General features: G+C 38.7%; 1 protein-coding gene across 1 annotated transcript in view; it reads right to left on the bottom strand.

Moving 5' to 3' along the window:
* Positions 1 to 14013, bottom strand: part of HERC1 (HECT and RLD domain containing E3 ubiquitin protein ligase family member 1) — a 736289-nt gene that overhangs the window by 701967 nt on the left and 20309 nt on the right. The gene's annotated exons all lie outside the window — the stretch shown is intronic.

The following is a 14013-nucleotide window of genomic DNA, read 5'->3' as shown; positions in this document are numbered from 1 at the left end:
ATTTACAATTTACTTATCTATTTATGTATGGAATATAATAGAATGTAATGTGGCTTTTGTATTCCACCAACTCTCAAAAAGAAAGATTCAAAGCAGATAACGAAAATAAAATACAAATAACAGAAGAAATTTAAAAAAAAAATGAACAAAAATTTTTTTTTAAGCAAATAAGTTTTTTCCGGAGAAGATAATAGGAACTTATAGTTCTCAAATCTTCTGGCAAGGACTGCCAGAATCAAACTGCCTAATAACAGATTGAGCTTTCCTTCTTAAACCAAACTCCAGAGAAAGATGGAAAATAGAGTAAGTGTAAATCTCTGGCTCAAGAAGATCTAGTACAAGACAGGAATGAAAAAAGGCCAACCAAGTACTCAGGCCTGGAGCCATCGCAAGTTTTAAAAATTATACATGCCAGTTTGAAAAGAATGTGTGCATGCAAAGGCAACCAGTGATCAGGGAAGGAGTAGCTCTGTCAAATTTCTTTAAGTGAAAAATCAGTTTCACAGCTGATTTTTTGCAAAATCAGAAATTTTCAATGTAATTTAAACAGAGAGCAAACAATAGAGACTATTACAATAGGCTAAGGGGTCCTTTTACCAAGCCATGCTAAAAAGTGCCTGGTGCTGGTGTCAGCATATGGGGTTTCCGCACACTGCAACAATTTTTAGCTGGGCGGTAAAATGGCCACTGTGGCATACTTTTTTGTAATGGCAACGTGATAATTTCCCCATTAAAGCAGGAGCCCTTACTGCCAACTATTTAGAAGGCGATAAGGGCTCCTGCACTACTCTCAAACTAATCGGGTACCGTAAGGTAACGTGCCTGTGCTGCCCAATTAGCGCAAGTATGCCTACTCTCCGCACATGGGCACGCCTCCCACACTGGAAAATAATAAATATTTTTTTAGTGTGGGATTAGCATGCGCTGAGTGAGAAACTACCGCAGGACGTCTCAGTGTGTCCTATAGTAGTGCCCTTTTAGCGTGCACTAGGCCCGCGTTAGGCCTACCACGCCTTAGTAAAAGGGCCCCTAGATGAGAGAATTAGAGATTGAACAAGAACTGGAAAATGTTTATGTTCAAACAAGTGGTGAGCAGTATATGAAACTAGTGAAGTTTAACACAACAGTCTGCGCAACACGATTAACCTGAGGCTCAAAGAACAGAATGGTGTCCAGAATAAAACCTAAAACCTTGTATGTACAATCTACCATCACTGAAAGGCCATCGGGTAGCAGTAAAGTTGCTGGAATATAATTAGTGGAGTAATCCAACCATAACAATTTGGGGTTTTTTCCATATTAAGATTCAAAACCATGTATTGAACTGTAATGTTTGATCTTTGAGATACAAGTGGAAATTCTAGCTGAGGTGATCCTGGTCATCACCAGGATTAAAAGGAGAATGTAGCATTTTGTCAACATAAGAGGAAAACTTTACATCTAAAGAAGAAAAACCCAAATTAAAAAAAATAAAAAAAGACATACACATTAAATAGTATTGGAGAAAGTAGAGAACCTTGTGGAACACCACAAAGGGGAGATCAACTATCTGAAAGTACTCCACTCATTTTAAGAATATAATATCTGTTAAGCAAAAATTCACTAAACAATACATTGCCTGAGATGCCAAGAGAACTCAACTTATACAACATAATATTATAATCAACAGTATCAAAGGCTGCTATAACATCAAATTTTAATAAAAAGTAGTGCTGTATCCTTGGATAACTTTAGCTAACTGTAGTTTCTTCATAGTACACTGCTAGAAATAAAATAATTAAAGTAAATGTTATGCTATAAGCAGTCTCCCGTGACTGTTGCATGTAGTTTCGAGGGGCATTTCTGATATGACATACAAATCTGATTTTGAACATTTTGCAAAAAGCATCCAAAAATCTAGTGCCAAACATGATCATTTTCAAACCAGAAAATTATCTTTTTGGTTCAAAAACTGCCATATTTTAGACGTGTTTGTGTTCAGGGCATCTTCCCTTAAGTGCCACTTTCAAACAAAAAACGTCCAAGAGAAAAAACACACAAAAATAAGCCACTGGGATGTCTGGGGGTCAGCAGTCTTACTAGACTGGCCACACAGACATCCCAGCAGTGCAGTGGGGCAGCCTTGGGGGCACTGCAGTGAACTTCACATAAAAGGTCCCAGGTACACATCACATCATAACCCCCTTATATTGTACAGTGAGCCCTCCAGGAATTGCAACAAAAAAAAAATAAAAAGTACTGTGCCCAACTGTACACGACTACAATAGTCCTCATGCCTGCAGGTATCAACAATATGTGAGTTCAGTAGGTATTTTGTGTTTTTTTGGGGTGCTCACACTTTCCACCACAAGTGTATCAGTTAGAGTGGGATATGGGTCTGCGTCCCCTTCTCCACAGTGCACTGTACCAACCACTAGGCTACTCCAGGGACCTGCTTGCTGCTCTAAGAGGAATAGCCAATATATCTGCAGCTGTCATACAGCTTGGTATGTACTGTCACTTTCACCTCTTAGGAGGATGGGAGGGGGGTCAGTGACTCATGCCTTGATCCCTCCAGTGGTTATCTGGTCAGTTTGGGCAACTTTTTGGTATTTAATCGTTATTGAATAGCTCTAGCTAAAAACATTCTATTTTTGCCCTAGACATGTTTACAATGTTTCATTAATCGTAGAAAAATGTCTAAATCATAAGCCTGCCCTAGTCCTGCCCAACACACACCCCTTTGAGATTCAGACGAACTGCATTGAAAGACATCTTAAAATGGAGTTTTGAAAAGAGCAATTTGGACATTTTTGAGAGGAAAAAAAAAAGTCTATCTACCACTTTGTGCCATTAGGACATTTTTCTATTTCAAAAATGAGCCCCTTCATCTTATAAGGTTCGTGCTAGATAACAATAGTAATAACTAAAATATTGACAAATTCATTTCACAACTAGCCATCACATTTCATAAGAATCATCACTCTAGCTCAAATCTTTGCTTGAGCTATGTATTCGCTGCATACTGGGATTTTTCAGGATTATAAAAAAAGTCACTTTCTGGAGTGGATGGAAAGCTCCCAAAAACACCCAAAACATGCTCTAGTGTTTAAAAATAAGCTCTTACTACATATCAAATTAGAGCTTCTCAAACCAGTCCTGGGGAAAGATTATTCACATAGTTAAACCTACAACAACTAAAGCTAAAACAGAATTGATCTGGTGAAGCACATATGAGGATTCTGGAGAACACTATACTGGCTCCCTAACATAGAGAAGGTAATGGAAAAGGTACACATTGAAACTACAGCACGGCATGAAACAACTAGAACTGGAAACTAGGTTGACAAGAGCCCTGACCCTGATGGAGTGCTAAACGTTTGACGAAAGGCAGTCTTATCAAAACCACCATCACATCTTCTCCTGAAACTGGCACCACTGTTGCCAGTTTCAGAAGCCCCAGAAAGGGTACACAGACTCAATCACCCTCTCACACTGAAGTTAGCCCCATGAAGGGCAGTATTAAAGATTTTTTTTCTCTCTTTCAAGACAGAACTTCCTTTCATCAGGTAACTAAACATTCTTCAAATAAGACTTGCCCTCTCAGTTTGGAACAATGGTCCCCATATGTCACCGCTAAAGTTTCAGATCTTACTGTTGAATAAAAGCATGAAAGATTAAAAGTATGAAAAATGCGGAGTGGAAGGCTCCATGATTACAACAAGCTGTTTCAACACTAAAATCTCCTGGGACATGATGGGGCCCACATCAGCCAAAGGCAGACTCCAGAAAGTCTGTGGAATAAGGGAAAACAGATGTAGCATGTTCTGCCCATGATTAACAGTTTGTGGTATTCAGAGACTTGCACAGGAATGTTGTATGAGAGAATTGGTCAGATGCCAAAGAAGAACGATATAAAATCAGATTGGAACAAAGAGGTAGCAAGCATTTTGAATTTGTCTTTGTCTGTATATAGATTTCTCTCTCTGCATATAGCATTCTGATTTCTTTGCTTTACATTGCTTTGTTTTAATCATTCATTCTGGCTTGTATATTGCTTATCAAGAAATGCTTCCTGCACTAGCCCATTGAGCTATGCAGAAAAATTGTAAATACACTGTTTATATTAAATATAAAATTCGTCTAGCCTTCTCTACAAAAGTGGCGGCATCCTTTTCTTCAAAGTGGCGAGCCAGCCAGGAGTAGGCCGCAAACGGAAAAGAGAAGGCGAGACAAAGAACAAATTAAGTGTTTGTTGTTAATGAAGTTTTTTTACAGGATTTTGAGAGAGAGCAAGCGTTGTTTACGCCTGATTACTATGTACCACGGATTTGGGAGTGATCAAACTATTGAAGTGGACATACAGGTGACGACTCCTGGGCTTGCTAAAAAGAGAAATAAGAAGACGCGTGAGTAAGCTTACATTGTGGACGTATTAGTGGTATTTGTTTAGCTTTGTAGTTTTCTTTTTTGTATATTTTCTTTGTTTAAGTGCATTAGTATATTTTTGTAGATTGTGGCTCTATAGGAGAAATTGTAATAGTCAGAATAAAATGAAAGGGAAAGGGGCAGATAAGAAAGAAAAGCCTCCTGTGTATGCTATGTATTTAGATTTAGATAGTTCAAAAAAATGCTCCCCTTTGCAGCATGTCATAGAATTATTCCCATTAGAAAAAAAACAGATTGAAAAAATACATGAGAAATGGATCAAATATGATGCAAACTGGTCTCAGTATGGATCATTTGATCGTCCAAAATTATTATCTCTCCTGGAATACTTACAACAAAAAAAAAAGAAGAAGAAAAGCTTAGAATGCAGATGTAGAAAAAAAAAGCAGCCTTTGGTTCAGCCTGAAGGTTGAGGAATGTCATCTGGTTTTGATTTAGAAAGGTCAGGAAGAACTGAAATTTGTTTTGTTCCTTTTAAAAGATTGTTTTAGATTAGATTTAAATAAGTTCTTTGTCTTATAGGGAATTCTGATCTCTGTTTATTTTAAAATATGTGTTATTCTGTTTCTAGTTCTCTATGTGGAATGTTTTTGCAATTTAACTTTGTTTGACTCTTTTTTAAGTGAGATTCCTGCAGTGTTAAGAGATCATCTGGCTTGAATTAGTCACAGTCCTAGCTAGTTCTGTGTGTAGGTTTAATAGAAGAGGTGATTTAAAATCTTTAATAACATCTGAACAATATGATTTGTCAGCAATATGGTTACTATGCTTCAGAATGTTATCAGAATGCAGGAATGCCCCAAGTACAAATGCAGACGCAGCAAGGATTGATGCCACAAGTAATAGGGATGCCTGTGAGTGCCCCGCAGACTGCAATACAGCAGCCAGCGACGCAATCACAGGGACCAGGGGCTGCAGTACAGAGACAGGGTACTGTAAATGCTTTTCCAACTTGGCAGAATACTCCAGACCAATGCTATTGACTGGAAGCAAACCCGTGTCAGGAAGAGGGAATGATTTTCAGGTTAGACACAAGGGAACCCTTTATTACATTGACAATTGGCAAATATGGAACTCCTGTGAGATTTTTGATAGATACAGGGGCGAGTACCTCTGTGTTGTGTGCAAAACCACAGGGAGTTAAACTTTCAAATCAGTATAGAACAACAGTGGGATTTACGGGGATAGAACAAAGAAAAAGGCTAACAGAACCCACTCTGGTGCGCTTGGAATGCCAACCGCACGGTTCAAGGGAGGCTGTGGTACCCTTTTTAGTGGCACCTGATTGCCCAGTAAATTTGTGTGGTAGAGACTTATTGTCTCAATTAGGATTGTGTTTAGATTTTGGAAATAAAGAAATACCAAGTTTGCTCACTATGGTCCAACAGTTGAATAATGAAAATAAAGTAAGGGTTATGGAAGAATTACCACAACATATTTGGAGTACAAGTGATTCACCATATGGACTAGCCATAAATGCAAAACCCCATAAGATAGAATTAATAGAAGGGGCAAAGGGGCCGAAGCAAGACCCTTACCCCCTACGACCTAAATTAGTATCCAAAACCCTGGAACACATTGGTAAATTATTGAAATGTGGTATTATTGAACCTTCAGTATCCCCGTATAATACCCCATTGTTTCCTGTCCCGAAAGGGGAAAACAATGTAAGGATAGTACATGATTTAAGAGAGCTAAATGAGGTTACAAAAAATCAATTTCCAATTTGTGCAAATCCTGCTACTCTTTTGCATACCCAGAATATATATGCATATAACACTGTTATTGACTTGTCTAATGCATTCTTTTCAATACCTCTTCATCCAGAGTCTAGGGATTTGACGTCATTTATAGTACAGAGTGAGGCATACAGGTGGACTAGGATGCCTCAAGGCTTTACTGATAGTCCATCGGTATTCTCAAAACAACTAATGATGGATTTAAAGGATTTCAGGAGTCAATTGCCTGACACGGTGTCATTGTTTGTCTATGTAGATGATATTCTACTGTCTGCTGAGACTGAAGCAGAATGCCTAGATTGGACTAGAAAATTATTTTTGTTATTAGGAGAGTTAGGATATAAATGTAACAGGGAAAAATGTGTTATAGCTCAGTCTACTGTCACCTTTTTAGGACAAAATGTTTCAGCAGAACATAAGGTCATTATACCGGAAGTTATATCTATTTTAAATGAAACTCCGGTACCGCAAACAGTTACCCAGTTACGTGCTGTTTTGGGAATGTTAAATTACTGCAGACAATGGATACCAAATTATACACAAAAAGTAATGAGACTGTATAAACATTTGAAACTGCCCGCAGCTACACCAAAGAATACACTCATTGTATTGGAAGAGCAGGATAAGATGGTACTGGCTAAGATTGTGAGGGATTTATTATCTCCAGGACCGTTAGCAGTAATAGATATCCAATCACCTGTGCATTTGTGGGTAAAAGACATGGGAAATAGTTGGGCAGCTATGATTAATCAAAATAATGAAGTAAATACACCAGTAGCTTTTTTGTCAGGCTCTTTTAATCATGTGGAAAAGGGAATGAAAGAAATACCAAAGTTACTGACAGCTATTGTGGCAGCAATAGGCAAATGGAGAGCACAAATGCCTTTTGTTCCTATTGTAATACATACCAACCACACGATTAAAACGCTGTTGAGCCCTAGCCAAACAGCATTGACAGCCACTAGATATGGAAAATATCAAGCAGTACTTTTAGGACAAGATATAAGAATAATACCATTAACTAAAGAACAGAGAAATAAGATAGATCTGCTTTTTCCTGTCGATCAAGAGGGTGAGATCGATACTATAGAAATCCCTACATTTCACTGTCTTACTTTTGAACCCTTATCTGATGGATTAATATGGTTTACAGATGGAGCTTGTGAAAGGACTGTTGCAGGCTTTGCCTGCGTGCAGGTAGATGAGAATCTAAGAAAGATAATGCAAGTACAATATAAAACCCCTCCTGATCATACTGCACAGCATGCTGAACTTTTAGCCGTTATTACAGCCTTACAACACACTGATATGACTCAAAATGTCACTATATATACTGATAGTGGTTACGTTGCAAGTTCACTACAGTATCATATATTAAAATGGCAGCGTAGGGGGATGATAACCAGTGCAGGTAAAAATTTACAACATTACACATATTGGAAATTGCTGTTTGAAATTTTGGCAAGAAGGGAACGTGAAGGTAGAAAAACTGCAGTTGTGTGGACCCCGGCCCACACTGAAAAGCCAACCTTTGAAGCACTAGGTAATGCAATGGCTGATGCAGCAGCAACGGAGGTGGTTAAGCAAAGTGAAAAGATTTTGTATAATACTAGACAGACACAGGAAGGGCCACTTACGAATGTAGATAAGATTGAAATGTGGCAGCCAGAGGGACAGGAAAGTGAAAAATGGTTGAAGAGAGGATGTATGAAATTGGGAAGTGAATGGTTTAATGCAGAAGAAGGATTACCTTGCATGCCAATGAGCCAGGCGATTAAGGTATTGGCTGAGTGGCATGCAACCATGCATTGGAATAAGGAAACAATGAGGCAACAATTTGAGCAAAGATTTTGGACTTTAAAAATTGATAACCTGATTCAACAGGTTGTGCAAAATTGCATGGTATGCAATATTAACATACCTAAACGAGGTCCTAAAATATCACCTGGGACACTTCCAATACCAGAAGGCCCAGCAAAAGAATGGTATATTGACTTCACCGATATGATTGTTCCAGTGCAGGGAAAAAGGTATTTGTTAGTTTGGGTGGATGCTTTTTCAAGGTGGGTAGAAGCATTTCCATGTAAAAGGGAGACAGCACATGAAGTGGTACAATGCCTGGTAACTCATATTATGCCAAGACATGGGTGTCCATCTAGAATAATTTCTGATAACGGGACACATTTTAATAACAGTGTTTTGAAAGAAATGGAAACGATTATGGGTTTAACACACAGAAAGGTATCAGTGTATCGCCCCACCTCCAATGGTTTGGTGGAACGCTACAATGGTATTTTAAAAACTAAATTGAGAGTATTACTGAAGGCTTTAAACAAGGAAACAGCAGGTAAACCATATACCTGGCTTGATTTGTTACCATTAGCTTTGATGGTTATAAGGGCCCAACCTAATGGGCGTACTAAATTGACCCCATTCCAAATTCAGACAGGACGTCATTTCTTCCCGATGCAGACAGCAAGTACTGATAGCACAGCTCAGTACTGGCAAAAGCTACAACCTATGTTGAACCTGACAAGTGATATGATCCGAACAAATGTAGTATCACAGGCAGGAACTACTAATGATGTTTGTGCTTTTAAAGTAGGTGACCTAGTGCTACGAAAGAACTTTACACATAAAACATGGAAGGATCCTGTGTATGTAGGGCCTTTTGCTATCACGGCCCTTACTCAGACCGCTGCCTGTCTGGAAGGTCATACTTCTTGGATACACTTATCAGATATTCGACGAATTAATAATATTGAAATGGACAAAGAATAAACAAACATCATGTCCCTAAACATGATGGTATTGGACTGTTGTTGTTTGTTAATGGACAATGAACACATATGAGAATAGACTTGTTACAGTGGCCAAGATGTTGAATTTGACTGATTGTATCATATGTGCCCACTGACTGACATCATCCTTGTCCTTGCCAGCTATGATATATGGGACTACAATGATAAAATCATGTCTGTTATCCCAATAATACCTGTGTAAGGGACTTCATTGGACAAATGAGACTATTTATAAGCAAGCCTTGCTTATGGACAAGTATCCACAGACATCATGTTGGTGTCTGATGAATAGTATGACAACTGAACACATTCCCCCGATAAAGTGCACTTACACGCAGAATGTTGTAACAACTGATTCAATGAATGTTATGCTTTTAATTTGTGTAATTTTTAATGCCACATTAACTAATGCAATTGGGCATTATCCTTATAATTGTTCTTATATGAAACATAAGAATGACAGTGTACTTCCCTTTGATGAAACTCACTGTCTGTATTCAAAAGAAATATAAATTTTGTACCCTAGTACAATTGAATCTGTTTAATGCAACATGTATTAGCATATTTGCAAAGATGTGCCAGAATGTTTTTAAAATAACAATGATAACTGAAATTCAGAATAAATAGAACTTTAATATGTCAGCCAAAAATATTGAAAAAGCGTGCAGAAACTGAATGCCACAAACAAGGGGGGAGGAGATTTAGAAGGGAGGTGAAGAAACAGACTGGAGCTGAAACAGATGTGTTGAGGCCTGAAACAATCAGCCCTCAAAGGGAGGATGTTGAATAAAAGCATGAAAGATTAAAAGTATGAAAAATGCGGAGTGGAAGGCTCCATGATTACAACAAGCTGTTTCAACACTAAAATCTCCTGGGACATGATGGGGCCCACATCAGCCAAAGGCAGACTCCAGAAAGTCTGTGGAATAAGGGAAAACAGATGTAGCATGTTCTGCCCATGATTAACAGTTTGTGGTATTCAGAGACTTGCACAGGAATGTTGTATGAGAGAATTGGTCAGATGCCAAAGAAGAACGATATAAAATCAGATTGGAACAAAGAGGTAGCAAGCATTTTGAATTTGTCTTTGTCTGTATATAGATTTCTCTCTCTGCATATAGCATTCTGATTTCTTTGCTTTACATTGCTTTGTTTTAATCATTCATTCTGGCTTGTATATTGCTTATCAAGAAATGCTTCCTGCACTAGCCCATTGAGCTATGCAGAAAAATTGTAAATACACTGTTTATATTAAATATAAAATTCGTCTAGCCTTCTCTACAAAAGTGGCGGCATCCTTTTCTTCATTACCCACCACCGACTTAACTACTTTACCTAGTTCTTCTCAACAAAATATCTTAATCGTCAGATTTCCCTAAATGCCATTATTCCATCGTCATCTGGCTCCTCTTCATGGTCCTCGCTTCAACTACAAACACTGGTCTCACTCACTAAGACACTTTCCACTATGCATAATACCACCTGTCTCCCCTGACCCTTTCCCCTCAGCTTGAATCAAACTCCCCACTTTGCAACTGATTTCCAAGATACTTCTGTTGATAAATAACAGCCTTTCTAACGGCCAAGTTCCGCTTCTCTGGAAAACGGTGGTTGTTCGTCCTATTCTAAGGAAACCCACCCTTGAGACCCAGTCCCCAGCTCATTACCATTCTGTGTCCAATCTGTGTTTCCTTTCTGAAGTATTAGAAAAAAGTTGGCTATGTCCAATTCTCTTCTTTCATTGTAGAGGAGTATGGTAGCCGTGTTAGTCCACTCTTAAGGTTATCAATAGAAATCAAACAAAATAAAACATGGAAAAGAAAATAATATGATACCTTTTTTATTGGACATAACTTAATACATTTCTTGATTAGCTTTCGAAGGTTGCCCTTCTTCGTCAGATCGGAAATAAGCAAATGTGCTAGCTGAGAGTGTATATAAGTGAAAACATTCAAGCATTACTATGACAGTCTGACAGTTTTTCCAGCTCTGGATTGTATGTCACTACAAGGGGGATTCTGTCTGTGGATTTTTTCTCCTTGTACTGTAGCAGATTCTCCCTGGGAAAGAGCGGCCATAAGAACCCTACTAACGAACGCATTATCATCAAACCCGCAGACAAAGGAGGCACAGTGGTAATTATGGACATACAAAAATACATTGAAGAGGGGCACAGACAGCTCTCAGACAATAAATACTACAGGAAACTAACTGAGGACCCCACACAGGATTACACAAAACAGCTGTAAGACCTTATCAAAACATTTCCTATACAAGCGCAACCTCACCTGAAGAAACTCATACCAAACCAGCCTGCTGTGGGCACATTCTACATGCTACCCAAGATCCACAAACCGGGAAACCCTGGCAGACCAATCATATCAGGTATTGGCACACTCACGGAAGAAATATCTGGATTCATAGAGGGAATTCTGAAACTTCTCGTACACAAAACTAACAGCTTCATACAAGACACCACAGACTTTCTGAATAAATTGAAAAATATCAAGCAACTACCACCTAACACCCTTCTGGTCACGATGGATGTAGAATCACTACACAGCAACATTCCACATGCGGATGGCATAGCTGCATGTGGAAGATTCCTAAAAAAAATCCACACTGGACCATCAGTACTCACCAGAAACTATTACAAAATTAATCAAATTCATTTTAACTCACAACTACTTCCGCTTTAACAATGATATCTATCTACAAATAATGGGCACTAGGATAGCACCCCAATAGGCCAACCTTTTTATGGCTGAGCTGGAAGAGACATTTCTGAATACACACCAGACCAAACCTCTAAAATACTACCGGTACATCGATGACATTTTTATGATTTGGACGGAGGGTGAAGAAACTCTGAAACAATTTTATTCTGCCTTCAATACATACCATCCTACAATCAGATTCAAAATTGACTACTCCCCAGAAAAAGTCAATTTTTTGGACACCACGGTCTCAATCAGTGATGGCTGTATACAAACATCTATATACAAGAAACCCACAGACAGATGCAGCTACCTCCACAACTCCAGCTTCCATCCTTCACATACAAAAAGATCCATCATTTACAGCCAAGCCACAAGATACCACCGTATCTGCTCTGACCCAGGGGACAGAGACGGACCTTAAAAGCCTGACTGCATCCTTCAAACAGAAAGGCTACAACCCCAAAATAATCTCCAAGAATATTGCCTCCTCCCTCAAAACACCCAGGGAGAATCTGCTACAGTACAAGGAGAAAAAATCCATAGACAGAATCCCCCTTGTAGTGACATACAATCCAGAGCTGGAAAAACTGAGGAAAATCATAAGAGATCTACAACTTATACTCCAGGAGGATGAATTACTGAAAGAGATATTCCCATCCCCAACAGTACTGGCCTTCCGACAGCCACCCAACTTAAAACACAAGCTAATCAGAAGTAAACTTCCATCACAGACTGAAAAGGAACCGAAGGGCACACTTCCCTGTAATTTATCCAGTTGCAAACTATGCCAAAATATTTCACAGGACCCCACAGTCATCCACAAAGGAAAGATATTCAACATAAAGGGATCTTTCACTTGCTCATCTTCCAATGTGGTATATATCATTCAGTGTAAAAAATGTAACGAAGGATGCTATATTGGAGAAACAGGCCAGATGCTTAAGACAAGATTCAATATACATAGACATCACATGAACAATACTGGTGCCAGTAGGGCTCCCACGCCTGTTGGTCAGCATTTTACAAGACCAGGACACTGTACCAGTGACTTCAGTGAGAATCCTGAAAGGTAACTTTAAAACCATACAAGAACGCAAGACCTTTGAAGTCAGAATGACTGAATATTTTAACACCCAACAGAAAGGACTTAACAAGGATCTGGGGTTCCTAGCCCATTATAAACCATAAAGCTGTATGTCTCTGTTGATCACCCCACCCCTCACCTATCAACACCCATCCTGTTAGAATATCAATGATATGCTTTGATGTCCCCTTGCAAACCTCCTACCCACCCCCATCCTCCCACCCTGTCAGACTGTCATAGTAATGCCTGAATGTTTTCACTTATATACACTGTCAGCTAGCACATTTGCTTATTTCCGATCTGACAAAGGGCAACCTTCGAAAGCTAATCAAGAAATGTATTAAGTTATGTCCAATAAAAAAGGTATCATATTATTTTCTTTTCCATGTTTTATTTTGTTTGATTTCTATTGATAACCTTCTTTCATTGAATAGCCCCTGGTTCTACACCTGAGGCAACTGGGTTTTATAGCACATCACAGTACCAAGACTGTTCGCACTGCACTTCTGAGCGAACTCCTTCTCATTTTGACAAACATAATGTTGTTTCAGCAATTTCTCTTGACCTATTATTCTCTGTTGCTTTCTTGTCTCGCTGCACTTGGGCTATCAGGCTCTGTTTTCTCTTTGTTTTCTTCATTTTTGAAAACATTCATATCGGTAGTCACTCCCCACTCTTTCTACTTCCCCTCAACCCCTGATCTGTGGAATCCCCCAGGGCTCTGTTGTCTCTCCCTTTTTTTTAATCTGTTCATAAGTCCACTAACAACTCTTATACAGTCCTTCGGAATCTCTTTTCACTTTTACGCAGACGATATTCTCCTATTTTTTCCCAACTAATCCATATTCGCCCACACTACAACCACTTCAGGATTGTTTAGAAGCAGTTCATAAATAGCTCATAAAACATAGGCTGATTCTAAAAAAAAAAAAAAAAAAAAAGACTGTCGAATGCTGGTTCACTGGGTATGGTTCAACACCTAACTTCCCTTTAAATCTCTTTGGCACCACTGTCACTCCTTTAGGTATTTGGGCGTTACTTTGGATTCTCGACTCACTTTCTCTACACAGATTTCCCAACTATGCAAGTCAGGTTTCTTTATTCTCCAACAACTCTGACTGGTTCGAAGTTATTTCAATCATGATACATTTCATTCACTTATTCTCTCCCTTCTGATGTCAAAAATTGATTATTGCAACATAATATACCTAAGATCTCATCATTATTCTTTAAAGTGTCTG

This window comes from Microcaecilia unicolor, chromosome 1 (genome assembly GCF_901765095.1).
Source record: "Microcaecilia unicolor chromosome 1, aMicUni1.1, whole genome shotgun sequence".
Taxonomy (NCBI): Eukaryota; Metazoa; Chordata; class Amphibia; order Gymnophiona; family Siphonopidae; genus Microcaecilia; species Microcaecilia unicolor.
The sequence above is the reverse complement of the archived record's forward strand: the minus strand, read 5'-3'. Positions and strand labels throughout refer to the sequence as shown.